The 18,027-nt window shown below is 35.2% G+C and overlaps 1 long non-coding RNA gene across 1 annotated transcript; it reads right to left on the bottom strand.

Moving 5' to 3' along the window:
* Positions 1–5,253: 5,253 nt before the first annotated feature.
* LOC149780595 (uncharacterized) lies at positions 5,254–11,053 on the bottom strand. Its single transcript, XR_016414906.1, has 2 exons — positions 10,795–11,053; positions 5,254–5,881 (listed from the first exon to the last, which is right to left on the bottom strand). It is a non-coding gene; the product is annotated as an uncharacterized LOC149780595 (long non-coding RNA).
* Positions 11,054–18,027: the final 6,974 nt, after the last annotated feature.

The following is an 18,027-nucleotide window of genomic DNA, read 5'->3' on the forward strand; positions in this document are numbered from 1 at the left end:
TTCTTTCAAATTACCATCTCCTCCCCCTGTACATCTTAACGGCAATGCTCTTACGTATGTCAACAGTTATACATATTTGGGTCATATTTTGTCATATTTTGAAATCCAATTGGTCGGATAATGAAGATATGATGAGGCATTACCGATTTTTGTGTACTCGAACAAACATGCTTCTACGTAAATTTACGAATTGTTCATTGAATATCAAAATTAGATTATTCAGATCTTATTGCTGCACTATGTATTGTGCTCCTCTGTGGACAAACTTGAGTGAATGTATGAAAAGAAAACTAGTTATTGGTTATAATAATAGTCTTCGTTTTTATTAGGTCTTCCTAGGTGGAACAGTGCTTCCAACATGTTTGTAAATCATAATGTACTCAGTTTTGATGACGTAATGAGAAAGTATGTTTTCTCAATGATGACAAGAATATCTAATAGTAAGAACTGTATATTGAAATCTCTTTGGAACTATGACATTCATTTAAATTCTCATATTATTAGTAGATGGAACAAATTACTCTTTAAATGTGCCATTTAATTTCATTCTTAACAATGCATGGCACGATTAATTGTTTTAAATGTATCTGTATACTTGTATTATGATATATATGTTATTTTGTTTACAATGTTTTTACTTTATAATTATATTTTAATTTAGAGGTATGGACTTTGTAGTCTGAAATAAAGAATTCTTTTTCGTATTCTTATTCTTATGTATGTATGTATGTATGTATGTATGTAGGTAGGTAGGTAGGTAGGTAGGTAGGTAGGTAGGTGTGTATGCATTAGGATATATGCATGTATATTAGGAATCAACGGCACGTCAGAACAATAATGGTTAAAGTAAAAGTTCAAAAAAGTATCGCTATAAATAATTACACAAACTAGACGTTTGGAAGACAACCCTTTCAGTAAACTTATATGTTAAGTACTTCAAGTCAAATTATGAAACTTAAGATGTATAATAAGAAGAATTTCGAAAAAGATAAACTTTCCTAAACTGAGTTCACAACAGCAAATATCAGTCTCACAATTTGGAAGTCGTTACACTCGACAAAAATATGTTCCACTGACCAAAAACAGGTTAATGATTTACAAACAGTAAACATAGAGTAGCAGTCATCTAGACTGATGAGTACAATATGTGGTTCGTTTTCTCATTATATAGTCTCTATATACGCATCAAATCAACATAATCTGATTTACTGAAAGATCTTGGAACAATTAATTCCTATAACTTTGCAATAATCAAACAGTCATGCTATGATCTTCTGACACTGTTGAACCAGTCAACAGTTAGGACGTGTATAATAGCTCTACAGAGCAAATACTCTCATACCTTCCTGAACTCGATTCGATTTAAAGCGTGGCGTACTTGACCGATAAAGTTCTTTACTTGACCTAGGCAATCAGCTTTTACTCATGAATAAGAATTCTGTAGGTATTGTACATGTACATTACTCTAGTACTAGCACGCCACCGAATTTAAAAAAATTACATATAAATGCCATGAACCCAAATGACCATAATAAACTATATCAAAAATTGTATACATGACACAAATCTTAGATATCCTTCGAAGGTATCTCAATACATTCTTTGCATACTTATTTATTAATTTGTCAAGAATACAGCATTAACGTACTGATTAGATTAAGTAAATTTAATTGATATTTCAATCATTTTGAAACAAAGTAATTGTCTATGTACATTGTTATGCATATTTAATTTAATTTTTTCTGTTAGTTTTAATTCTTTTGTTATTTCATTACATGTTATTATAATGTAACATTGTTGGCTGGACTTGACCTTGTTCAAAATTGAGTTCATTTCTGCTTGACCTGATTGACTTTTTCATTTTTGTTATTTCAATTATGTAAACAACTAATGAGAGCTTCATTATTCTCTATTTGTATGAGCTTATTATCAGGATTATTATTTAGGTAAACAAAGAAGGAACTCAGCCATGGCCGGTCCCAAGCCAGGGTGTAAAAGGAGGAAGGTTGCAAAACCGCAACTTGCTACAAAAACGCAAACAGAAGAAAAACCAGAAACTGAAAGCCTGATGGAGGAAGGGTCTTCTTCTGGAAGATTTATGATGCTATGTGGTGAAAGCCGCGAGCCCGCGGAAGCCATAAAGCAGACCACCCTTCTATCAAACAGGAGAATTAATATCGCAGCATGGAATGTGAGGACAATGTATGAGGCAGGAAAAACAGCACGCGACCTTGAGGTGGACATCACTAAGATGGGTCACACCTGGAGTCAGCTTGAAGGGATGGCACAGGACAGAATCCTCTGGCGATCTTTTGTGGGCGGCCTATACCCCGGCAGGGGTGACGGGCAAAACTAAACAACAAAGAAGGAGTAAATGTGTTAATCACGGCCAGGGTTTTGGAGATTCCAAAATCAGTTTTGTAGGGTATTGTTTTGTAAATAAACAAGGCTCATTAGATTATTCTAGAAGGTTATTTTCCATCAGATAATGGTTGTTTTTAGAAAATGCTAATTTTGACCTGAGGTCAAACAGAACTATATTATCTTGTGACTGAGAATTTTACCAGTCGTACTTTAACATCTATCACTTTAAGTTGTATTACGATGTGACCAGTTTGGGCTGAATTTTATTCTTTTTTCCTTCAAATTATTGAATTCAATTGATTATTTCCTCTGGAAATACAAAAGTGCTCTGACAAAATTCTTGGATAAAGACATTCATTGGAATTTATATTGAATTCAATCCTGGAATAATATTTCTGTGATTCAACAAGAGACTGTTGACACATCAGCGCTACTCAGGCCATAATAGACACGTCATCTCCTTTAATTTTAAATCTCTTCGGGACTTGAACTGAGATTCATTCAGGACTTTTTATTACTAGGACCCGTCTTTAATTCTTGGATTATTTTTGGATTTAATTTGCAATACCGTAAGTTCTTTTTCTCATTGTTCACTTTGTATTCAAGTGAAATAAATTACTTTATTTTCTGTTACTTATTTTAAGAGCATAGACTCGTAACAACATTACCTTTTAATTCTATTTTGTCGATAATATCCAATATATTGATCACTCCAGATTTCGCTATACGAAATACTTCTTACCTGAAAGCAGCTAACATAAGTCTACACACACACACACACACACACACACACACACACACACACACACACACACACACGTGCTTAAGTATTGATCTAAAGTTTTTTCTTTCTACCCTACTCGTTCAACATTCTTTAACCACTTTACCACCATTAAAAATTTGCATTTGTAATTAATCTCGTATCCTTCTTCTTAGACTCGAGTTGGCAATACAGCTCTCTTTTTTTGTTCTATTACAAATGGAAGTATGTGAGCTTTTAATTCTGGAGTTTAATGTGCGCTTGGAGATGAGAATTCGTCTACCATGTCTATCATGTGATTATTTTGTAATTTATATCAGATTCAGTTTTGGAACAGAATGTATGTCCAGCATTCCTAAAAGTGTATACATTTCTCGATGAAATTTAACTTGCGAAGGGAAATACTGGAACAATAAATTATTTTGTATCATCTGCCAGTAGTGGAAGTCTTGGTTTTCGTGCTGATGGAATGTCATTTATATAATAAATTGTAACCCTATATTTAAGGGATTTACATTTTATTATTTCCAAACAAGGTTCTCCCATTTAAAAGAAACCATAAGATTAAATATAAATCAACCTCTCTCGTCATTATTATTGTTTCATTTATGAATGGTTATAGTTGGGTATCTCAGTTATTATTCCCACTGCTCGAGAAAAAAACATAAGCAATACACTTCAAGAGGCATTCGGATTGGTTGCGTTTATACGTAATAACCTCAAACTTACATTGTAACTGAACGTCAAAGCAAACGGTGTTTCAAGATGATCCTCTTTGTAATCATTCGCAGGAACAAAGCATGTCAAGAAACGGCAATAATCGTTAAATTTACTAAGTAAATATTTACATCAGTGGATCGGTTCAAAAACTGCGTGTAATGACCTCAGACTTTCATTGTAATTGATTGTCAAGAATTCTGGTCATTGAATCCTGCATGAACAAATCGTTTAATTTCATAAAAGGGCACTAATCATTAATTTAATAAATAAATATTGTCATCAGTGGAGCGGCTAATAGAAAATTAGTTTCTTAAAACCTCATCTCTTCTAAATGTTAGTTTAAAATAATTTTGAATAACGGCTGTAGGATGATGATGAAGACGAAATGCTACATCGGCAAAGATGTCGGTTAGATATAAGCGCTAAGTAACCTTTCATTGTGAAATTTATAATAAAACGAAACCTCATTCGTTTCAAAAAGGAAGTTGTGTGGAACGGAAGTAATGCACGTTATATTGTTTTTGATGTGTGTCTTCAACATGTGTCGAAGATCAGGAAGTCATAATTTGAATGAAACTATGTAATATAGGATCATAGATACCACGTTTGACTTCGCAAATACATATTAAACATTCTGAAGTTTGATCTCTTTCAGATTAGTTTGCTGAAGAGACCTGCCATAAATATTTTTGCTACCATTTGCTGAAGCTAGTAAATTAAAGCTAATTACACATACTTTCAACGTGTGTGTGCGTGTCTGTGTGTGTGATTGCAGATAACCTTGCGACAGATACTCGCTTTCATAAAATTGCAAGCAGTAAAAAAATAATCTTTGTGACGACAAAACCTAGTTGTAAATAAGTGCAGGATGAATACAAATACATGCGTAAAAAATCCATCATTTCATACTGAGACAGAGATCCCATACCCCCAATATAAAGGGAGGTTTTATTATATCATCTCCGAAAAGAAAACATGACATTAGAAAATGACCTAATTGAGATCAAAAGATTATTTTAAAATTTTCGTTTTCTCATATACTTTTAATCATTTATGTCATGATAAGGAAATAATTTGAATAATTAGAATTACAAGCAAGTGTTTCATGGTTCGCTTTTTGATTCAACTTTCAGTTCCAACTTTTCAAATAGTGTCAATTGCATGTGATTTAGTTTTGGGTCCTGCAGACAAATTCTTTATTTAACCCTACGTCAGGTTTTCTTGGTTGATGGAATATGCGTTAATATTTAGATTGTGTGTGCTGTCAATGGTAACTGTCAATGGTAAGATAACCGTGTGTGATTTCGGATTTACAACAGAACACTTTTGATGGTGATACAAATACAATGTTTAATAATGAACGACTTGAATGAGCAATTAATTTTGATTAATATGTGCGTGTATATGATCCAAATATTGGACCAATCAACATCGAACGCACGGACATAATAACGAAAATGCAAATAAATAACCTTACACAGTTCAAGAACAAGGGGTGAATGATTCACAGTGACTTCACAACGAAAACATTTATGCGTTTTATTCAAATCGTAGAACAAATTTAGTGTTTTACTCCTATAGTGAAACGTATTCAATCAAATAGTGAAAATTATGTAAACAAAAGGGCCAGATATTCAAATTATCTTACAGTCCAATAAACACAATGGGTTTTACAAACCACCAAAATTAGCCCACGGGTAAACGATTGCATGTATGGAGTTACACACTCCGTCACCAGCACACTCTGCTACTAGTCACACTGGCTAATCAAGCCGTTAGTATTCCAGGTTGATCAATCAAGCAGACAGCGTCCATCAGTCTCAGGTCAGCAACGCCCGATCACCTGCTACTCGACCAGCAACACTGCTTATTCAGCTCTACGGCTGATATGGTTCAGCTTCACAGCTGCTATGGTCAGCTCTGCAGCTGGTACCACGTCGATTCCGATCACTCCGATAACTCGGATCGCTCCGGTCACTTGGGTCTGTACGAGAACTCCGATCACTCTGGTCAGTCTGTGATCACTTGGGTCAGCAGCTGAAAATACATCTAAAACCGTGTAACGGGCATATATGATAAAACGTAATGACGTTATATACGATAAGTTATACAGATTATGTTATCGGCACAGTTGAAAAACAACAAACAGGTTCAGAAATAAACCTAACAGTGCCCGACAAGAATCCTAAGGTACCAAATGTTTCTTCAAAATGTAGCTTTATATTGCTAATATAAATCTCTTGCTAAGTCACAAACCAGAATAGAAAATATTTGCATTGTACTACGTAAACCGAATCTACATAGCAAACCTACAAAAATATACGTGGTAGTACAATAGTTATAACTTATACACAAGAAATTAATAATTCACATACCTCTACAGCTGAAGATGTGCAAGTCCTTAAAATAGGCCATTCACTGACAAGACGTTCCGTAATGTAAAGATTTTGTCTTACGGTGATGCATTTATACACAGACGATGCCGCAATACATGTATATGCGCTGAAAGTATTCGGTTCTTCCCATGGAAAGCACTTCGCACGTGCGGCATAGGATGAACCAAATTCACTATTTCGAAATCTTCGTACAATATACATAAATCACCCCTCGGGTATCGTTGTACACAAAAACGAAACTCGAGTACATGTATTTAATTAAAAAAGGGATCTATATAATTTCGTGACACCATCTCGGTTTCACTACATTCAGTCAATTTTTACTTTTTCCTGAAAATAGATGAATTGATAATTCAAAAGAGGTCATATTCTGAAATGTCATGTTTTTCATATCCAATCATTCTATACTATATACTTTGCTTGGTGTACAGTAATACGAAAGATAATTATTCTTCGATATGAGATTCATTCATACATGAAAGCATATGCAGTGATTTCGGCAGTGACGGATTACCAGTCAAGCACACTAAGCATATACTTTAGGCACCAGCCCAAACAAAGGGGTACCAGACAAAATTCAAATGAACTGTTGATGATAAAACTGAATGAATTATATATGACCATTTCGATCTGCATGTACGAGTATTATAATTTGGAATGATGGCAACACTGATATTTTCCCACCTTTTTAGCTTTTGTTTTTTAGTTTCACGTTTTGTAGGAAGGGGGCGGGGCACCATAATATTTTCATTGCTTTAAAAAGCTTTAATCCAGCACTGAATTTAGGCCATAAATAAATAGGTCGTCATTCAATAGTTGTTCATCTTGATCATATATGAGGCAGTCTCCGTTGTAAAGGTAACTGATATTTCCAAGCCCAGCCCACGCTCATTTGCTAAAATAAAAAAGTTTACAATTGTCCGAACATTCTAACAGTTTACGATTATTGTTAAAATAAAGATTGGGCCAACTTCAAAATTTAAGCCAAATCAAAAAGCAATACTGTCAGAGTTATCAAAACTCAACATTTGCTGTGTTAATCTGTACAATGACTCAAGACGCAAAGGGCCGTTTTCATGCATGAACATATGAATAACAAGACTGAATGATGGCCAAAAGGCCGACATTTAGAAATAAATATATATGTAACTAAATATAAGAACATGGTCAGTAATGAAGCACCATGGTTCAAACCTGCAGCAGTCAGCATGAATTAGCGTTACACAGACCGGCTATGGTGGTGAGAGCATCTGGGCAAGGGGAGATACACTAGCCATACGCAAGATAACGGATCTCAACGACTTTGGGTGAGAATAGTGTAGATAGCGTACATGACCATGGTCATATGAGGTCACTTTTGTATGAAACAGCAATGGAAAAGATTGTTCGAGCTCGTACATTGCTTTATTCGTGTCTTCGAAAGACTAATTTCCAATCACATGTCCTAGTTATAAAATCCTCAACATATCCATGTTTTGTATTTTTATGGGGGAAATTGGGGCGTTTACCCATAAGCTACTTTATTGACTGCTGGAGCGCAATCATCTCATTAGACAAATAGAAAATGTTTCCGAAAATAAGGTATATATCGAAGAGAGACAAATAAGATAGATGTACTAAAACATATAAAATGGACTAATCTAATACAAACTTTGCACAAACCCCAATTCCGTGTTTTCTGTTGAATGGAACTTACTGGCAAAGGTAAAAGGTAAGCAAACGGTGTATTTGCAGTCTATTGCAGAAAGTACAGCTTTGTTTGTTTATTCAGTCGAGGATACATTCAACTCTAAGATCACTTTCACGTCAAACATACACGAGCTAGTAATGCGGATGAAGCAGTACCACAATCACTACATACAAGTTTCTTCGTTTGTTGTCGCTGGTTGAACGAGTTACATACCGTATGTCACTGAATAATTGATCGAAATTTTTAGTGTTCCTCATTTCCTAGTTAGTGTTTACATGTAAATTGTAATGATAAAGCACTGGATTTCTCGTATGTTCCAAGATTCCAAACATTCTGCTTATTATTTCTGATGTAAGTCTTCAGCCCGTTTTTGAAGTGGGCTAAATTTAAAAGCTTATTAGGTAACTTCATTCAAGAACTGGAATATATGAGACAGTTCTTGATAAGGGTTGAGGTTAGATCTATCTTCTCTACTAATGAACCGAGATGAGATCGTGGGTACTTGATCGGGAAGTGTCAGAATTTGAGTTATCATTGCGGCCTGTTCAAAGAGACAAAATATGTTCTTCAATACACATCAGTACAAAATAAGTTATGCCTTTTAAGACACATCTATCTCCCTCTATAGATCATCTGTTAATTCCTTCTTTGTGATGTACATATGGCCCTAGAGAATACAAAGGTGTGATGGTAAAGATAAACAATTATTTTCGTGTTCATTATATATAGAGATTTACTACATAATAAATCTCCTTAGTGTACATAGTACGTTTGAATAAAATGTGTTTGCTTACACAACTGCAGAAGAATTTACGTTAACAGTCTTTACTCAAATACATAGAAGGACTAGTGTTCATTGAGAATGAAGTCCAGATATATCTAATTTGCATAACATTTCAAACATTCGTTTGATAAAGAAATATTAATGCCTTTATTAAATGGGAAAGTCTATTATTAAAATTGGAACGTCGGTATTAAAATGGGAATTTCTATGTTGAAATATGAATGTTTGTATTAAAATATGAATGTTTATATTAAAATGGGAATGTCTGTATTAAAATGGGAATATTTACATTAAAATGGGAATGTCTGATTCAAAATGGGAATCTTTTTAATAAAATGGGAATGTCTGTATTAAAATGGGAATTTCTTTATTAAAATGTTAATGTGGGATTAATGTCTGTATTAAAATGGGAATGTTTGTATTAAAATGGGAATGTGTGCATTAAAATAGGAATGTTTGTATTAAAATGGAAATGTCTATATTAAAATGGGAATGTTTACATTAAAATGGGAATGTCTGTATCAAATTGGGAATCTTTGTATTAAAATGGGAACGTCTATATTAAAATGGGAATTTCTGGATTAAAATGTTAATGTGGGAATGTCTGTATTAAAATGGGCATGTTTGTATTAAAATGGCAATGTCTGTATAAAAATGGAAATTTTTGTTTTAAAATTGGAATGTTTGTATTATAATGGAAATATCTATATTAAAATGAAAATGTCTATTAAAATGGGAATGTCATAAGGATAAACGCACATTGCTTGAGCCAGCCCAAGAATTCTTACGACTCTGTCGAGAAAGGTTCTGTTACCTGAGGAAAAACAGATGGTAAAACAGACTAAACATGTATTACGAGGCTATGCATGGTGCAGAACACGTTAATGTTGTTCCAAGTTAGACCATTACAGATGGTGATTTGCAGTCTACACAGTAACTACAACATTTTCAATATTTTAGATCCATGAAGTATTGTAGACACATTCTGCCTCATGCCTGACTTCAGTTGCCAAAGATTAATCACACTGTATAATTTTATAATGTGCATAAGGCATTGCGGATATCGGAATTCATCATCTGTCCATATCGTTGCACCTAATAAAGCGGCATAAATATTTGCAAGTACATCCTATTCTGATTTCAAAGTTCGTTGCCGAAAGACAAGCGGAGCCTTTTATATGAAGGAACACTACATTCGTATCTGATATGAAGGGTATGCAAGTATTCCTTGTATTTAAATACCACCTTAGAAGACGATTAATTTTCTTTGGAAATTCTCCTGTATTAACAGATAATAAAGCTGGTTTTAGAAACAGACACTCTTTTCATCTGCGGTTAACTGGCTATAGCATGCAAGAGAAAATGTGAAACAATTGTCTACGACTATCGACATCAGAATCAGAAACTGAACTGCAAGGTTTACCTTCGAGGGCTCTCTCTCTCTCTCTCTCAGAAGGTATACATATTGACGTCCAGGATGAGCCTTACAGAATATTATGTTTGTAGTGATTCAACTTAAATGCGTATTTCATAAAGGTTTAAGTCTCTATTTATGAATACACAAGTCACACAGAGTTTTACAAGCTGTTAGAAAACATAATTCTCTAATTTATAAAAGAATATTTTTCCTTTTACACATAGACACCCCATTACAGTCACATTATGGAATGTTTCATACAACAGTACTCAAGCATAATTCTTTGAGTTAAAAGTTGCAGTTTTTCTTCAAATTATATATTGAAAGGAGTCAAATAAGATGATCGAAATTGGCACGAATTTGCAAGAGTCTGAAAGAGAAACCGTCTTAACGAAATTTCCTGTTATTACACTAAATGGTCATTTGATTTGCTCAGCTTTTGTTTTGCCATGTAAAACAACTGTACCAACACAGCTTAGGAATTGTCCTTGCCTTGCATTGCATATTCGTTGTTGCCAAAATATGATATAAGAACTCAAAGCTATATCAAATTTTGAATACGTAAGCAATATTATATTATATGAATGTGCAGCGATTGCCTTAATTCCAGATATAGTTTTTAATGCATCCAAGAACTATTTGAGTGCGTTGCATATTGCTCACCAGACGTTACACCAAAATTCCTGCGAATAGTAAAATCCTTGCCTGTTTCATTTCCATGTTTTATGTTAGTTTCATGCATTCTTTATATTTCCATCTTTCCTTAATCCTTAATTCCAACCAGTAATGTTTTCTCTTCACCTATCCTTCTTTCTACTTCCACAATACATATGCATCACCATACTTAAGTAGAGATATGTCTATTGTATGGACATGAATGTTCATATAAGCTGACACAATTCTCCCACGAAACAAAGCAATAACCGACTGCTCTTTTTTCTCTTTCTCTCAAAGTATTGCGTATTGCTTTTTTCTGGCTAACTGCATCTGTCAGGCTGGTCGTAGAATGAAGCAATTTTGGCATCCGCAGGAATTAGACAATGGCTGAGTCATTATTATCGTTTTTGTTTGTTTAAAGTACACAGCCAGATATATAAAATAAAAAGCCAATGCATCGATATTAGTTTATTGCAAATGATATCCATATACAATTTATTACTTTTGGGGAGAAAAAAAACTAAAACCATTAATAAAAAAACACCGTTTTCATCTGCACATATTTGTATATTAATTTGTCTCTTAATATATATAATATGTACAGAGACAGACATTCAGAGAGGGAGAGATTAATGCGCTTAACAGCTCTCTAAACTAATTATTTGATAACCAGTGGCGAGGTTAGGGTAGCCAAGTGACACAGCGTGGTAGCCGATCAAAGCTGTCCTGGGCGGGTATCGAACCTGAGATTCTGAGGCCCTTGTAAGTATAGTATTATGAATACAGCGATTATCCTAAAAGACAGCGCTATACATGATTCTGGCATTATGTATACAGCAAAATTAGGAGAAACATGCATCATAAGAGGGTAGCAAATGTCACTAAAAACAAACAGCAATCAAGTACGTAAATTTTCTCCAGAAATGTCAGACAACACAAATGTATGACCCTTAAAGGTCTTGATGAAAGCACGAGTTTCTTTGATAGATATACATGTCCCGAAGCGATAGCGTGCCTCCCATCCTCCTTCCTGTTTGTGGTGGGGGCTTTTATTTCGTATGCAGCTGCAGCTATTACAATAAAGAAACCCACACTGGACAGGCAAAAGTATTGTTTTCAATTATGAGTCAGACAGAAAATGGTGTTTCGGTAATTTCGATTACAACGAGAAATAATGGGACGGGATGACTTAGTCATCCTGATGAAAATCACGTCGAATCGTACTTATTAAATCGTACTTATTAAATCGTACTTATTAAATCGTACTTATTAAATCGTACTTATTAAATCGTACTTATTAAATCGTACTCATTAAATCGTACTCATTAAATCGTACTCATTAAATCGTACTCATTAAATCGTACTTATTAAATCGTACTCATTAAATCGTACTTATTAAATCGTACTCATTAAATCGTACTTATTAAATCGTACTCATTAAATCGTACTTATTAAATCGTACTTATTAAATCGTACTTATTAAATCGTACTTATTAAATCGTACTCATTAAATCGTACTTATTAAATCGTACTTATTAAATCGTACTCATTAAATCGTACTCATTAAATCGTACTCATTAAATCGTACTCATTAAATCGTACTTATTAAATCGTACTTATTAAATCGTACTTATTAAATCGTACTTATTAAATCGTACTCATTAAATCGTACTCATTATATACTGAACGCTATGTACAAAGCTTATATGAGTCAGAACTAGATTTTGTAATACGATTGAAGTTTACGTCATTCTTAATACTTCTGTCAGAAATATTTTCGAAATACACTAACCATTCGACTTGCTTGACTGAAGCAGTGTGTGTGTGTGTGTGTGTGTGTGTGTGTGTGTGTGTGTGTGTGTTAGATTTTTAAAGTAGCTTTAACAATTCTTCAGTCATATCGCTACAATGTCTGCAGTGTGGCAATTTATAGCGATGCACTGGGGCATCATGCCGCAGACATGTAGCAGGATGTCCCACCCAGTCACATCATCCTGACACCAGGCCGACCAGCCCTAATATTAGCATGTTAATGCTGAGTGCCTAGCGAGGCAGCTGTTAGTGCCATTTTTATAAGTCTTTGGTCTGACTAGGCCGGGGTTCGAACCGGGGCGGATGCTCTAACCACTAGGCCACCGGAGCGGTCCCGAAGCATTATACCAACATCGTAACTGCATGCGGACAAAAAGTAAAATATCTGCAGAACATAAAAGACCTTTGTGCCATTTTTGAGACGGTAGCTATATAAGCATGAGTTATGACCCGTCAGTCACGTACCTTAATTTAAATGTTCTAGATGAGTCAGCTTTTCTGTCTCTGGTGTCAGGGTAGACCTTGATCCGATATATTTAATTAGTCAATGCAGACATCTATGTATTATATTCAATTTAGAAACTGTATACCACTGTAAAGCTATATTATGTGGACAATAAAATTTTCCTTTTACAAAAAGATATTTTGTATCACGTTTTGATGACCTAATAAAATCGAAATTAAAACTTTAATCCTCGGTTTAAAGTAATATGTTTTATTCGGAACAAATCTGGTTGTTATTATTTCTTAATAGGTCTGTTAAACTCTCCCCCCCCCCCCATTAATTCATGCTGAAGTCTAGTTTTTAACAACACGAACTATTCCAGGATGAATGTTTATTTGGTAGTCTCGCAACAGACTGCTGCCTATTAGAAAATTTCAGCATGTGGAATTTTTCTCATGCTCTTGTACCAACTTTGGTCGTGTCGTCACGCAGGACGAAAACTTTCCCAGGCACCACAAACTCCACTACATAGCATGAACAAGTGGAATCAAACAAATGCTTCACACTCGGGCAGTGTTGTTCATGCTTAGACCGTGTCACTTATTGATGATTTTTGTTTGTGTGTTGGTTACAACGGCAGTTTAAACAATAGTGGCTTATCTCGTGCCGAAGATGTGGGAGTTAAGTGTCTTTCCAAAGGACACACCAAGGTAGACGTACTGGCCTGGGCGGGTATGAAATCCGCGACCCTTGGATTACGAGTCTGACGCTATACTAACCGAGTCAGATTTTGTTGTAGTGACAAAGCGTGTTTATATACACATTGGTTATATAAACCCGTCTTGAAATAACGCAATAAACAGCTGGTAAAGAATAAGCCAGAAATTACGGATAGAAAGGAATGCTTTGAGATATTAATTATCCTTATGACATAAGTGTCTCACTTAGACAGTTAAGAATGGGGGACAGCATGCTATTAGTTGTAAAACTGAGATTGAACTGATTGACTGATTGACTATACAAATGACGGTGCTAAAATGTCAGAGGTCTCCTTGATATGGTCACTGTGTTCAAGAAGATTTTTGCAGCAAGAACCTGAAGAAAAAAAGATAAATATAACCTGTATGGGACATGTAATCGTTCGTTGTGTAACAAGATGTACATTTAAATGGATATCATATGAAAACATTTCACATTTTACATAAATTTACCTATTAACTGGTCATCCTAACTTCAGGCAAGCAGTGTATCATAATACACAACTTTCAGACACAGTAGAGTACATTGTGATTCAGGCAAGCAGTGTATCGTAATTCTAAATAGCTCTAGAATATTATTAGGACATATTTCTGATAGGCTCCTGTGTTAAGCTCATCACTGCTCTTTGCATATTCGGGCATTGAGAGTTGGCGTGTTGTATGGGTAGATCTGTGTTTACATTCAGTAGGGAAATGCATGTAGTTCATATATACAGACTGCTGGTCTGTTAACGAAAGGAAGGAATAAGAAGAGAGAAAACAAAATGTGAAAGGAACCAAACAAATCGAAGGCGGAAATTGAATCTCACATATAACAAAACAATATACCAAAAATAATATGATTATTAAAAAAAATTAAACGTTTCATATTTCAAGCCATGTTTGCATAAACCTGAACACTACATTTCAATTTCACTATAATAAGAAGAAAACGCGGAATTACTCTGAAACGATATTCGTTTCCGCTATGGCAGATACCAGACCAGCAAAACATATCTGCAGTTAAGTACGGAAAAATAAACAACTCTAAGAAAAAGATGTAAGTGGAAGGGCAATTATTTAATTAGGTAACGCTAGAGAGTACTACCAATATTCCATCGCAACAGAAGATACTTTTGATACATAAATACACACATATATATATATATATATATATATATATATATATATATATATATATATATATATATATATATATATATATATATATATATATATATATATATATATATATATATATATGTATAGAGAGAGAGAGAGAGAGAGAGAGAGAGAGAGAGAGAGATGAAAATGACAATGCTTATCCTCTACTCATATAGATATAAACTTATATTGTACATTAATTCAGTAGATTTTGTTTTATCTTGGAAATAGTTTCAGTGACAGAGTGCATGCCACGCTGTTCTGATAAAAAAATATATACAAAATCCTGAATATTTAACCAGGTAACAATGTGAGGTAATGCGTTATTTTCTTTTATTTTTTTTTAAATTATGCTAATAAATGCAAAACGTCATAGAACAAGTTAATGATTTACAGATAATCAAAAATTCGCATTGTTTTACGAATGCTCAATGCGATCTGGTTTATGCAAAGCTGCGACAGTAGTGAATAGGGATAGTATAGCGTCAATGGGACTTATCATTAAAAAGACCCTTGGGAACATATAGCGTCAAGGGAAATTTAACATGGAGAAAAATCGTGGGAACATATAGCGTCAAGGGAAATTAACATGGAGAAAAATCGTGGGACTGTTGAGCGTCAAGGGGAATTTAAACAGGGTGGGACTGTATAGCGTCAAGGGAAATGGAACATGGGATTTTTTTAAAAAAAATTTTTAAAAAATTTTTAAAAAAAAAGGGGTAGGCAATTCAAAGACTATCTCTTTTCGAGAAATATGGCTGGCCCTGAAAAGGGCCTTTGGGTTTATGTTAATATTAATATTAACATAGATGGCATCTCTCACATCTTCTTCTTCTTCTTCTTAAACTCCTTCTAACTGCCGGTCCATACACAAGTACCCTCTTCAGACATCCTTGTCTTTCTATATAAACTCTCCTCATCCATAGACTTGTATCTGTCCTATCAACAACAGTCCACTTGGACCTGACATACATGAGCATGTCCGTCCTGAACATCATTGTTGACACAAGGGTTGAAGATTGAACGTCGGTCCACATCTTGAGGCTCCGAGAAACAGGTGAATCAATGCAGTGAACGGCGCTTATTTATAGGCAGAGGTAGGATTGAAACGAATTGAGTTCATTCACCAATCCGAACACGCGTTACAAAATTCAGCCAGCCGCATCCAATCCGAAGAGAGCAGTCTGTGACGTCACGTAGTCAATATAGATTTGCTAGCGCTTGTGTGCAGTCAATCTATGCGACAGTGATTCAACATGACGGAAACTCAGAAAACGATCCATTGGGGTGCACCAGCAGGGGAGACTGCCCAAGGGAACCCGGACTTACTTTCAGAAGAGGTGAATTGGGATTTTGTGGATTTTCTCTCTTCGCAAGAATTTGTTCCGGAACCTGCGTTACCTTCTTCATTACCGCAAGTGGAGAATTTTAGACAGAGACAGAAAGAAGAATTGGAGAAATTTATACAACGACAAAAGGAAGCGGAACAAGCTTTTCTCCTACAGCAACAGCAAGAAGAAGAGGTAAGAAAAAAACAACAGCAGCAACAGCAAGAAGAAGTAGCAGCAAAGAAACAAGAGGGTGAAAATCAAACGGTCACGGTACTGTTGGACATTTTAGCGGAGTTAAGAAGTCTGAAACAAATGTATCAGACTTCTTTATCACGACCGAAGAGAATACGACCTTCCCGAGCTAAACACGTCAACCCTGTGACTAAGCCTACCGTACCACCCTTAGTGATTTCAACTCAATCATCATCAACATTACGTAGTCCAGAAGTAGGCCTTGGCCGTGGCAAAGGCTTAAGGCAGTTAAAGTTGATTGTTTAAACTCACCCCTGCACCAAAAAAGGCCCTTTTCAGGGCCACCCACATTTCTCGAAAAGAAATACAATTTCAAATTGCCAATAACTCAAAAAAATATTCAACAGCCCATTTTACCCTTATAGTACGTGTCTGTGTATGAGTGCGTGAGTGTAGCTTCTTTTTTTTGAAATCAAAACTCAAAGACACTTACCTTATATCATTAATTTATTCTTTTCTCCATTTTTTTACAATCCAATTCACAATTCACAACACAACACTTTAATTAAAAGTTCATTCACTTCTTCTGTCTCCTTGTTTAGTCTCTCTGTTTTTTGAATTTTTTCACCGTCACACTCTTTTCCTCTTCTTCCTCCTCCTCGCTTTCTTCCCTTCTTCTTTTTTTCTCCTGTTTCTTTTTCTTCACCTGTCTTCTTTCTTCCTCATAAGAATCCCTCTCTTCCTCTGAAGAATCCCTCTCTTCTTCTGAAGAATCCCTCTTTTCTTCTGACTCCTCTTGTTTCTTTTTTGGGCAATCTGGAGACCAATGTCCTTTTTCTTTACAATAATAACAGGTATCTTGACTTTTGTCTTTTTTAGTCCCTGTTTTTGTTCTTTTTTGACGGTCTGGACACTCTGAAGACCAATGCCCTTTCTTCTGACAGATATAGCAAGTATCTTGACTTTTATCTCTAAAGGAAGGAGAGTAGTCCGTAGGCTGGTCTGAAGAGAATTTTCTAATGACCCCTCGCAAAGCTCTGACGAAACGTTCCATCTGGTTAGTCTCTTCCATCGTTGTGCTCGGCTTGAGAGTGAAATGAATAGTGAAAGGATAAGACACACACCCTTTTATATACGCTGGTCTGCTATGACTATAAAGTAGCTCATGGTGTTTGAACTTGAGTCATTTGACTTTTTGCTTTCAAGATGAAACGATCCCATTCATTTGAGAAGAAAGAAGAAGAAGAAAGTAAGAGGCAGAAACGTGATCTATCGCCTCGTACCAGGGGTGAAATCTTGGCACAAATTCATGCCAGTGATTTTGAAGAGGATATGAGTGAACCAGAATTTGAAACCTTTAAACCAAGTTCACCACCCTTAGTCAACCCTGAAAAGTACTATTCCATTCGAGAGACGGAAAAGCGCTCCTCTAGAAAATTTAGAACCACGGCTTACAAATACACAGTGAAGTTTAAAGATTTCAAGGCTGAAGTGCCGTTAGAGAAAGCAGAAGTGTTCATCACTGAGGTGTGGGATTCTTTGCTCACTGCACTCAAGC

Source organism: Sinohyriopsis cumingii, chromosome 16 (assembly GCF_028554795.1).
Source record: "Sinohyriopsis cumingii isolate HCF-2022 chromosome 16, ASM2855479v2, whole genome shotgun sequence".
Taxonomy (NCBI): domain Eukaryota; kingdom Metazoa; phylum Mollusca; class Bivalvia; order Unionida; family Unionidae; genus Sinohyriopsis; species Sinohyriopsis cumingii.